The sequence below is a fragment of the Tamandua tetradactyla genome, chromosome 7 (genome assembly GCF_023851605.1).
Source record: "Tamandua tetradactyla isolate mTamTet1 chromosome 7, mTamTet1.pri, whole genome shotgun sequence".
Lineage (NCBI taxonomy): Eukaryota > Metazoa > Chordata > Mammalia > Pilosa > Myrmecophagidae > Tamandua > Tamandua tetradactyla.
In genome coordinates, this window is record NC_135333.1 from 100,451,860 (window position 1) to 100,464,165 (window position 12,306).

General features: G+C 36.3%; 1 protein-coding gene across 8 annotated transcripts in view; it reads left to right on the plus strand.

Moving 5' to 3' along the window:
* The window catches only part of CNTN1 (contactin 1), a 420,382-nt gene that overhangs the window by 307,746 nt on the left and 100,330 nt on the right, over positions 1-12,306 (plus strand). The window lies entirely within an intron of this gene.

The window sequence follows — 12,306 nt, forward strand, 5'->3', positions numbered from 1 at the left end:
AGCGTTTCCCTCTTGGTTGGAAGGGCACACCTTGAACACACCATCATCTGCTAGCTTTCTCTCCTGGCTTCCTGTTTCATGAAGCTCCCCGGGAAGCATTTTCATTCTTCGTTTCCAAAGGTCACTGGCTGGTGGGCTCTCTGCTTCTCCTGGGTGTGTTGTTCTGCTCTCTCAGAATCTCCTACTTTCTCCAGAATGTTTCCTCTTTTATAGGATATCAATAAACTAATCAAGACCACCCAAATGGGTGGAGACACATCTACATAATCCAGTTTAACAGCCACTCTTGATCATTCAAGATCACATCAAGATGTGACTCCCTAAGTTACATCTCCAGGGAGATGATCTAATTACAGCTTCAAACATACAGTACTGATAGAGATTAGAAGAAATGGCTGCCTATACAAAATGGGATTAGGATTAAAACATGGCTTTTCTAGGGTACATACATCCTTTCAAACCAGCACAGATACCTCCAAGCCTACCAACAAGATCTACCAATCTGTGAGATCTCAGAAGGAGAAGAAAGGGGCAGAGAACATTCTCAAAGAAATAGGGAGAATTTAAGACACTAACAAATAATCAAAAAGCTGAGAAATTTCCTCACTACTAGACCAGTCTTATGAGATGCTAAAGAGAAATCTGCAGGTTGAAAGGAAAGGACAATAGATAATGGATTGAAGCTGCATGAAGAAATAAACATCTTTACATGGGTAAAGAGAAATGCCAGTATTATCACATTTTGAGTTTGTAACTCCACTTTTAACATCCTACAAGATCTAACAGGAAAATACATAAAATATAGTGATAAATTGGTGCTGTTAGACTCATAATGTATAAACATGTAATCTGTGACAAAAACTACATGGGGGGGTAGAAACATATTCTGTGTGTACCTTTGAAGTTAAGTTGGTATCAAAACAAGTGAGAGTGTTACAGATTTAGAATGTTAAATTTAAATTCTGTGTAATTACAAAGAAAATATTGGAGAATATGCAACCTTCAGAGACAGCAAGTAGAGTATAGCTTTCCAGGGGAAGGGGTGTGGGGGAAGACAGTTGGTGCTTAATAGGTATTTCTGTTTGCGGAGATGAAAAGTTTTAGTTACAGCAGGTGGTGAGAGTATCAAAACATTGTGGATATGATTAATCCACTGAAAAGTGTGCTTGAGAGTAGCTGAGATGGGAAATTTTGCATTGTCTATATACTCTCACAATTGAAAAAAAAAAAAGAAAAACCAGCTATGGGGCAGTTGTAATTAAAAGCAACACATGATCCTGGATGGATCTAACAAGAGAGGAGAAAAGGCTCAAAGGAGCATTATTGGGAATATGAAAAAAATGGAATATAGACTGTAAGTTTCATATCAATATTAAATTTATTGAACTTGATGACTTCACTTAAGGTGCCTACACAAGTGAATGTCCTTGTCCTTAGGACGAGTACATGTCAGCATTAAGTGTTCAGGGACCATGAGTATTTTACCTATGCTCAAAAGTTCAGAAAATGGGTTGATAGATTTAAACAATCTGAGATAGGTAAATAGATGGAGAGGTAGACAGTGGTAGACAGATATAGGTAGATAGAGGGAGAGAGAGAAGAAGGAAGGAAAGAGCATTTTACAAATGTGGCAAAATGTTAAAAGTTGGTGAATCTAGGTATCTAGGTGGAGGGTATGCTGGCATTGGTGTCCCACGAGAACTCAAAATACATCCAGACAAATATGCCCGTTAATTTTGACAAAGATGCAAAAGCCATAGTGCAATGAAAAAAAGGAGGATAACCTTTTCAACAAATGGTGCTGGAATAATTGTGCCTTCTCAAACAAACAAACAAAAAGAACCTTGATATGTACAAGTTTATTCTTTTTTCTTTTTATTTCTTTTTCTGGAGTGATGCAGATGTTCCAAGAAATGATCATGGTGATAAATAAACAACTATGTGATGATATTGTGAGCCACTGATTGTACACCAAGTATGGAATGCTTGTATGTTAAGAATGTTTGTGTTTGTATGTTGTTTTGTCAATTTAAACAAACAAAAAAAAAGAACCTTGACCTAAACCTCACATCTTATACAAAAATTAACTCAAAGTCGATCATGGAATTAAATGTAAAACTATGAAACTTTTAAAAACAAATACAGGCAAAAATCATCGGGACCTAGGACTAGGTTCAGAATTCTTGCTCTTGACTATAAATTCTTGATGTACAAAAAGAAAAAGGAGTAAATTGAAACTCATCAAAATTTAAAGAATGTTTGCTTTATAAAACACTCTGTGAAGATGAAAAGACAAGCTACAGATAGGGAAAAAAAAAGTAAACCACACATATCTGATGAAGTATTTGTATGTATAATATATAAAGAATTCTCAACATTCAACAATAAATACCAAATAATTCAATTAGAAAATGTATAAAAGTCATAAACAGATATTTCACTGGAGATATACAAATGGCAAATAAGTACATGAAAATTTGTTCAACATCAATAACCAATAGAGAAATACAAAGTTTAAAATCACAAAATATCATTACACACCTATAAGAATGGCTAAAATAAGAAAAATACAATGGTATGGTGAAAATAAATCACTCATTCATTACTGGTGAAAATGTAAAATGATTCAGCCGCTCTGTAAGAGTATGACAGTCTCTTATGAAATTGAACATGATTACCATATGACTAAGTAATTTTACTCTTGGACATTTATCCAAAGTGAAATGAAAATTATGTCCACCCAAAAACCCTTATACAAACTGTCCATGGCAGTTTTATTCATAGTAGCTCAAAACTGGAAACAGCTCAAATGTCCTTCAATTAAGGAGTTGTTAAATTGTGATATATCCATGCTGTGGAATACTAGTCAGCAATAAAAAGAAACAAACTATCGATACATACGAAAACTTGAAGGATTTCAGGGGAGTTTTGCAGAATGGAAAAAGGCAATCTCAAAGATTGTATCCTCTGTGATTCCATTTATATAGCATTCTTGAAGTAATAAGATTAAAGAGATGAGGAATAGATTAGTGGTTGCAATGGCTGAGGCTATAAAGATACAGTATGGGTGATCCTTATGATGACTATTCTTTATCTTGACTGTGGTGGTATTCACATGTTACTGCACATGCGATAAAACTTCATAGAACTAAACACACGCAATGAAGTGCATGTAAACTGGTAAACTCTGAAATAAGATTGATATGTTGTATACTTTAGTTATTCAAGAAATTACCCTTTTCAGGGGAAATTGATTAAAGAGTACACAAGATCTCTCTATACTGTCTCTTTTTTTGCTATAATCTTTATTTTATTATAGAAGTTATAGATCTACAGAAAAATCATGCAGAAAATACAGAGCTCCCATATACCCTATACATGCACAGTTCATCCCACTGTTTAATACTTGGTTTTCTGGGGTTTTTTTGTTTTTTTTTACCATTGCATTTGAATCTACAACTATTTCATAATGAAAGATTAAAAATATCACTGAACATAAAATACACTGAAAATATAAAGAATATATGTATTCTGGGGAATTTATTTCAAGGATAGTATAATATGATTGGAAGGCATGGAGCATGAGACATAACTGGGACTGTTCAAACAACAAGTGATGGCCACTAAATTCCTTTCTAAGATACTGAGTCTGGTTAATCTTGGGTCTAGCAATGACTCAGTAGGGCTTGCCGCTTTATGGCCAGAGCTGAATGACTGAAAGCAATAGAGGAGAGGGGGCTAGAGCACCCCCAAAATTCCCTTCTCTCTTTCCTCCCATGCATCTTTTAGCCTCTCCTCTAAATAAATGCTGAATACATTTTAAAGGAATGTAATTGTGGAGGAGTGTTGGTTTCCTAACTGCTAAAATAAGTACCATACAATAGAATGGCTTAAACAGCAGGAATTTATTGGCTCACAGTTTTGAGACTAGAAGTCCAAATTCGAGGTGCCAGCCATGTGATGCTTTTTTCCTGGAAACTGTAATCTTTTGGGGGCTGGCTTTCAAAGATCCTTGGAGTGCCTTGGCTTTTCTGTCATTGGGTCGTGCCCAGTGGCAGCATCTTCTCCTTTCTCTTCCATGTTCCATTGAATTCCAGCTTCTGGCTACTTCCCATGGCCTCTGTCTCTGTGGCCTTCTCATGAGGCCCCCAGTAAAAAATATTAAGACCCATGCTTGTGAATTTGGCCACATCTTAGCTGAAATAACATCACCAAAGAGGTCCTATTTACAAAAGGTTCACACTCACAAGAATGGATTTAAGATTAATAATGTGTTTGTATTAGTTAGGGTTCTCTAGAGAAACAGAACCAACAGGGAACACTTGCAAATATAAAATTTATGAAAGTGTCTCACATGACCGTAGGAACGCAGAGTCCAAAATCCACAGGGCAGGCTGCGAAGCCGATGACTCCAATGGATGGCCTGGACGAACTCCACAGGAGAGGCTCACCAGCCAAAGCAGGAATGCAACCTGTCTCCTCTGAGTCCTCCTTAAAAGGCTTCCCATGGGGCGGGCCGCGGTGGCTCAGCGGGCGGGGTGCTTGCCTGCTGTGCCGGGGGACCTCGGTTCGATTCCCGGCCCCAGCCCATGTAACAAAGACGGAGAAACAGAATACAATAAAACAAGAAAATGTTTAAAAATGTTTCCCTTTCTTCCTTCCTTCCTTCCTTCTATCCTTCCTTCCTTCTCTCTGTCTTTCCTTTAAAAAAAAAAAAAAAAAAAAAAAAAAAAAAAAGGCTTCCCATGATTGGATTTAGCATCACTAATTGCAGAAGACACTCCCCTTTGGCTGATTACAAATGGAATCAGCTGTGGATGTAGCTGATGTGATCATGACCTAATCCTATGAAATGTCCTCATTGCAACAGACAGGCCAGCGCTTGTCCAATCAGATGAACAGGTACCACAACTTGGCCAAGTTGACACCTGTCCCTAACCATGGCAGTGTTTTTCTTGGGTACATAACTGCAAGGGCATGATGTTAATAGCATTCCGAGGTGACCACGGGTGTTAACCTAGCCAGGGTTGACGAAACTCTATTTTTAACAAGCCCCTAAGGTAATGAAGTAGTCCTTAACTGCTATTTAGTAATTTTGTTCTTGGGAATCCACAGAAAACAATTTTAAAGTGATATTAAATTTAATACTTTGGGGATAAATTCATTGAGGAATGTGCTTCAAAAAGATAGTAATGGTTGTCTTTCCTCCAGTTTTTCCCTTGCAAACCAAATAGAAGTCAATCAGCAGACAATTGGAAGACTGATTTTCATATTTTGGCTAGATGCCATCAAAGAGAAGTCTGGCATAAAGGCCAAAGTGGCGTGGGAATGGAAAAAAGCAGAGAGAAAAGGGTTAACTCCATTATTTTCCTCATCCCCATTATCATTTTAGCACCATTGAAGTTTAGCAGTAAGCCACTGAAAGTAAGGCAGAGTTGGTCACAAATATCCCAGAGTTAGTCTCAGAATCACTCAACCTGACAATGTATTAGCAATAAACAAGAAAAGAGAGAGAGAGAAAAAAATAAACAAATCTCCCAGTTAGAACACTAATATACCAATAAACTTTACAAGAAATATACTTATAACAGATAATTTTATAAGTACTTGTAGTGTCATCTAAGTATTATGACATCTAAAGTAGTTTTAAGATTTTAGTAAAACAGATTTCTTTTTTGCTATCAAGAGAGCATACATTGGCATCATTTGAAAATAATGTTGTATTAGTCAATTTTGAAATTAGGTAATTTTGAAATGAATCTTTTAAACCAAGGGATTTCAACTGTTAGCCACTAAAAATATACTTAATATTTTAGGAAGCTTATAGTTTAAATATGTTCTTAATTTAACAAAAAAGAACTAGTTATTATTACTTCAAGTATTTTAGACTTTTAATTTTAAAAACCCATGTTGAGAGGATTAGTACAGATTTCCTCTTTTTAACATTTTCACTGTAATAAAATATTGACTTCATAGCTTGATAAAAATATACTTTATCATCAAGTGTTTGATGCCTATGGACAGTCCTGTATGAATGTTCTTCAGCAAAAGACATTTCTAGAGAACTCAAAGCTCTTCAGCTAAAAGTATGTCACTTGAAGGGAAAGGTTTTTCAGAATTCCTTCGGTAGCACTTGTGGGAACATATATGCAGCTTGCCAAATCCAAAATTCTCTTTCATGAGTGCACTTTTGGAGAACGTTCAAAAATGAACCATAAAATTAGTCCACAAAAGCAAGAAATTAGGTTTTGACTTGTATTTCACCACTTTCCTTGGCATTTCTGCTATATTAAAAATATCCTTGGCAATATTCCAACTGCAAGTAAGACCTTTCTGATAACTGACTGAAGAAAATATATTTTCCACTCAAACAGAAAATGCAATCATGATCATACTTTTCAGGTCTTTTTCTTTTACATTTTACATTCTTTTTACAAGAGAAACACTGTTTCTTTTAATTTAAAAAAAGAAAAAGAAGTCTTTATCTGAAATGTTTCTTTGGATCTAATTTTCCATCCTAACCTATGTCCATGGAATTTGAATTGTTTTTGAAAATGAATTGCTGAAATTAAAGCAGATGATGAAAAATTTGCCTCTTGTCCAGAATAACTTTATATTGTTTCTGTTGTTCACCAGTAGTTTATAATCTTGTTGTTTTGTCTACTTCTCTATTTAGATGTGAGTATTGTGTGTGTGTGTGTGTGTGTGTGTGTATGCAGCTTTCCACTTTTTTTTATAAGGCCAAGATACACATTTGCAGAATGTAGATAGATGTGTAAGATGACAGCTTTAGTTAATTATCCACTAATGTTTTTATAACCAGGGCTAATGATGTGGTTATCAGAATTTTCTTAAGGAGGTCTAAGTTTTTGGTTGATAAGAAAGCCACTTCTAAACCCTCTGTTGGATAAGTTAAGGTAGCATAGCCAAATAAATAACTCAGTAGAAACTGTCAGTATAATTTTTTGCCTGGATAGTATTGCTGTATTTATATCATAATAATATCATAATATAATATAATAGTTGGCTAATGGTCTTTTCTACAGAAAATGCTCTTGAGTATTTGTTACTCTCAACCGTTCTATATTGACAGAGCTCATATCCAGCCTTAGCTCTCTCACTGTCCAAGCAAAATTATTTTTAATGCCCAAGACTTCCTCAGGCTAACTTGGTACCACTGTCACATGGAGGGTGGAATTCTTGGCTACAGCCATCAGTGGGCGATTGTGGGCCTGACCGAAAAAGGCTGGGCAGGTGACCAAAAGTAGAGAGACAAACCAACATGGTCAGGACTGCGGTCTCTGCTGCGTGCGTATGGTTGGCTGCAGCAGGTGTGACTCCAGTGCACAGTACCGGGGCACGTACTGTGGGCGTGGGGTTTCCAGCCGCCCCTTGAGACCAGTGTTCAGCAGGAACATGCCTTCTCTGGAAAAGGCAGTGAGACACAGTGTCTGGACTTAGGTTATTGTGGGGATGCTAGTTGTCGAAGGGGCAGTGGGGGTTAGGGGGACAGCCAAGGAGAAACAGCTAGTGTCTCTCCTGGCTGGAATCTGTCAACTGCATCTGGGCCCCAGACGGAAGGGTTGCTTTACAAATCTGCTTGCTACTCATCAGAATGACATGATAAAATGCTAGCTCAGCCAAAAAAAAAAAAGAGGACAAAACTTTTTTGAAGCAATATGGAATATAACCATTTTCTTTGTCTAAGATGAAAGTGTTCTGATGGCCCTCTTATTGGAAAATCATGCATAATCTTTTTTCCTTCCAATTTCTTCACAGTAACTATATATATAATCTCTGCAATTATATTTAAATTTAAATATAAAGTTTGGGACTTGGATTCAATTCTAGAGGTTATCTAGACTATTCCCATCCCTTCATTTTATAAATTTAGACTCTAAGATTAAGGCGCTCACCTTTTAGTACCCAATGACTTAGTGGTAAAATAATCATCTTGGGACCCAGTCCAGTTTTCTCATTGTATTAGGCATCTTCCAGAGAGAATGGATAAGTGAAATCTGTAGTTAATTTCTAAAACTCAGCATGTCAGAAAGATTATCAAATCTATTCTAGAATTGAGACTACCAAGTAGCCAAACTTATGATTTTAATTTCTGCTCTTCCTATCATTTTCCATATGCTAATAAATTATAATTTAATTTTTAAAACACTGTGGGATAAGAAAAAGCCAAAGAAATTCATTAGAAAAATATTAAATTACTAGCTCTCGGATTACTTAGTATTGTATTTGAATGCCAACTCAGGGACCTTGGATATTTGTGGGAAACAAAAAGGACAGAGAATCTGTAGTGACATTAAAAGTTCAAGAAACTTGGTGCTAAATCAGGTTTCAGATTTCTGTTGTATCTGACATAAATTTTTACAATGTATTTTAGACTATATGTTCCAAGTTAATACATAAGCCATTGTGAATTTATGTTCAGATTATTATTTAAGGCATACCATGCTAAGTTGATTCAAAAGGACTTTTTAATTAATTTACTTTATTACCATGGAATTAGGAAGGCCAGAAAAAAAGATTTCATGTGACCTACATACCAAGTCAGGCAGCTGTATGAGCGCGTGCGCGCGCACGTGCGTGCACACGCACACACACACACACACACACAGAGGCATGCGCACACCCATGTGAAGAGAGTCAGAAAAGAGATATATAGGCAGGAAGTTATGCCCAGATCCTCATAGTCAAGTCAAAGAGCATAGCTGAGGTAGTCTTTCAAGTATTTGGGACAGAAAAACACACATTTCCCTCAGATACTTGGATAATTGCTTCAATTTTCCACTTGTTAGGGCCAAAGAAGTCTTGCCACAGAGACGGAGCTAATGATCCCATGTCATCTGCCCTTGCAGACGGGGAGCCAGGGAAAGGGCCCTGCTGCCCACAGAGGCTGGAACAATGACTAACTGGGCGCCGCTCTGATGTGTCTCGACCCCGCTTTGCATGTAACTAGAGCAATGCCTGTATTAATAGCAAAGCCTGCCCAGAAATGAAGGATTCCCCTTTCCACGGAGAAGCAACAAATTCAAGTCAAGAGAAAGCTATTAAGGACTGGCTCTCCATAAGGGCTGCAGGCTAAAGCTGAAATGAATATCTGGTTATAATAAATGCAGGATTTAGAAAAGGGCTTCCTTTTTCAAACTCAGAACGTCGTAGTTGTATTTTTTTTATTCCAGTAAAACTAATAGTCTTTGCAATTAATGTCAGAATATTATTAATGTTTGCACATCATGATTTGAAGTTATGTTTCTCTATGCAAAGAAAAATTCAAGGAAATTTTCAAATATATCTCCAAAGTATTTCATTCACTCAGAATATGTTATACCATTTTAAGCTTTAAAATGGCCCTTGAAAATTACTTTGTTGAACACTTCATTTTACAAATTCAAAAATTTGAGGTTTATGAAGATTGAGGATTAGAAACTGGTCGAGGACACTAGATGTTATGCACGGATATAAATTTAGATTAATTTCTCACTGTTCACCAGTGAGAAAAGCAGCCTTAGATATTTTCTCCTCTCCTCTCCACCACTTAATTGCTCTTGGCTCTCTTTGGCTTTCTATTTCAAGTGGTCAGCTTTTGGCAAATTGTGAAATTTCATCTTTGCTACATAGTTGGTCTGTATCCTTGGGTCCCTGAAAAAGCTTACTTTCCAGGAGAGAAAGCTGGAACTTTTGCAGAATTTAATGGGCATACCAGGCAAGACGCTCCACTTCAGTGCTCCATATAGATTTTATGTATCAGTGTATAGTTACCAGACGATTATGTCAAATTAAGCCGACAATATGCCAATTATGTCAAATCGAGAGTAATAGAGTAATACAGATCATCACACACATATATTTCACATACCATATGTCATATCATATATTATATAAGGATATCTAGCATTTATTAGTGATTTGCTAACTGCTATTTGCCGGGCCCTATTTTAAGAAGTGGGTACATTACACATGAGGAAATTAAGTCCCAGAGAGGCTATTGGTCCATGATCATACAGGTACTATAAAGAAGAGAAAAAATTAAATCCAGGCAGTCTGGCATCAGCTATATCACCCAGCTCCTTGCTATAATATAATATAACACAATATTAATGCAGATATATTCAATAAAATAAAATGATAAATATGGTAAAAGTTAAAATAAATATATCTTACCAAAAAAGGTTTTCTATTTTTGTAGGGTATATTTATTCTGTAGAAAGTCACTGATACAGAGTTTGTAATTTTATTTTTTCTCGCTATGTATTTATGGCTGGCCTAATGACAAAGAGGAAACGATAGTATTTTAACACATATTTTTCAGCAGTCAACTTCATGTAGTTACAATTATAATAGCAAAACCAGATAGCAAATAAATTGATATAAATGGCTTTAAATTTATATCCATTTAAAGCCTAAAATTAGTCCATTTGAATTTTGATTTGTGTTTTATTTTTTTAAAGATTGTAACTCGTACATGTCCTAGCTTATACATTTTACCTTGTCTTCTTACAAAATTCCTGCAAGGTGGTAGGACAAAGACAGTTAATCCCATCTTATAGACAAAGAAGAGTTAAAAAGTAAAAATATTGTGAACTTGCAAAATGTTCCTCAACAATCACATTATGAAGCCAGTACCCAGCCTGATATCAGCACTCCAAGTTCATTATATCAACTTACTTTGCCGGTTACCTATTGATGTATAATGCCCCAAATGTAGAAATCAGACAAATTATTTTTCTTGGTATTGTATCTTTGTATTGCTACTAGTGCATGGTGTCCTTGATCAGATTAATTAGATTATCCTCCTAAAACATTCCGAAGTATTGATAATTCCAAGTTAAATTAGAGAAGAGAATACAATTTTAGATTATTTGTAATTAGGTCTTCATAACATCTTTTCAGCTCATTTTAGTAAACAAAAAGCAAACAGCTTTGTAACTGAGAAAATAACCGAGAAAATACCTAATGATTTAAAATTACTTTTAAGCAAAACCATTTTATTCTGTACAATTTTTGTGGGATTTGTCATTTCAAATCTCAGGGACATGCAGTTCTTTCCTGGGGGTGCCTTTTTCAGACTGGCTTCCCACCATCCCATATCCCTACCACTGCTGGCCTCACCACCCTGGGAATTTGATTAGGTCACAAATTTTTGCACTGAAGCCTGGAGGGAACAGAGAAATTGACTAAAAAATTTTACCCTCTAAACTCAGCTCCAGATTAAGAATTTACAGGGAATCTAATCTTCCCTTAGAATTTACTCTTACCTCATATCTCCTCTAAGTCCCAACATCACTACTGGGTTTAAAGGAGACGTTTTCAAAGATTAAGAAAGAAACGTTAAAGAGTTTTACTAATTGCTCTGTAGAATCACTCTAGGCGTCTTTCTAGTTCAGCTGTTTTGTTGTTTGTTCCACCACTTCCTCCTTGAAGGAAACCGTGGGATCATTTGCGTGTGTGACAGATCACCTTGTGCTATCCAAATTTGATGTAAGACAGCTCATTAAATTAGAACATCAGGGAGTCATTCTCAATCTTTATTTGCATTACTTATTGCCAAATGCTGGGCATCAGAATTGATCATTCTCTGCATACACTGGAAGAGGTGACGTAGTAGGCATGCTGTGTTTTCCAGGGCATTCTTGGACATGCACTGAGATGCAAATGAATGAGAGTGAAGATATTGCAGAAATAACCATGTGTCCGCTCTATTTTTAGAAAAAAACGATGCACAAACTTCTATATTATAAATAAGTAGCAAATTGCTTGTAACACATCAGAGTGTAGAGTCCCCTCATGTGGGTGCCACCCAGTAGCCCAGGTCTGTCACACTAAAGATCCGAACTTTCCCTGCAGTCTTAGTGGCTCTCAAAAACCAGAGCTCGACACCTTTCACACATTCCTGAGAGTTTCTCCAGGACTAAGGGACTGTAATTGATAGGAATAAATTCTGAGTTCTGAGTTTAAACACCTTAGGGGACCACTATATGATTTCTCTGCAGAGGCAGGAAACTTCTGCAACTCATTCAAGGAGATGGGACTCCGCTGAGCAGGGAGTTTAGGAAAGCACTTTGGGTAACCTTCAATAACCTTCTCTCTCCAGATTTAAAGTCTCAGATCTTGAATAAGCAAACATTGGCGATACAACAAAAACCACCAAAACTTTACTCAAAAGGGAAGAAAAAGGAATCTATTTAAAATTAGCAATTTTGATTCCCATAGATAAGTCTTAGAAATCTCATATGCTTGTGATGAATGAATTTTGTAACATTTTTTTAAAAATCATTCCTACAATGAGCAGTC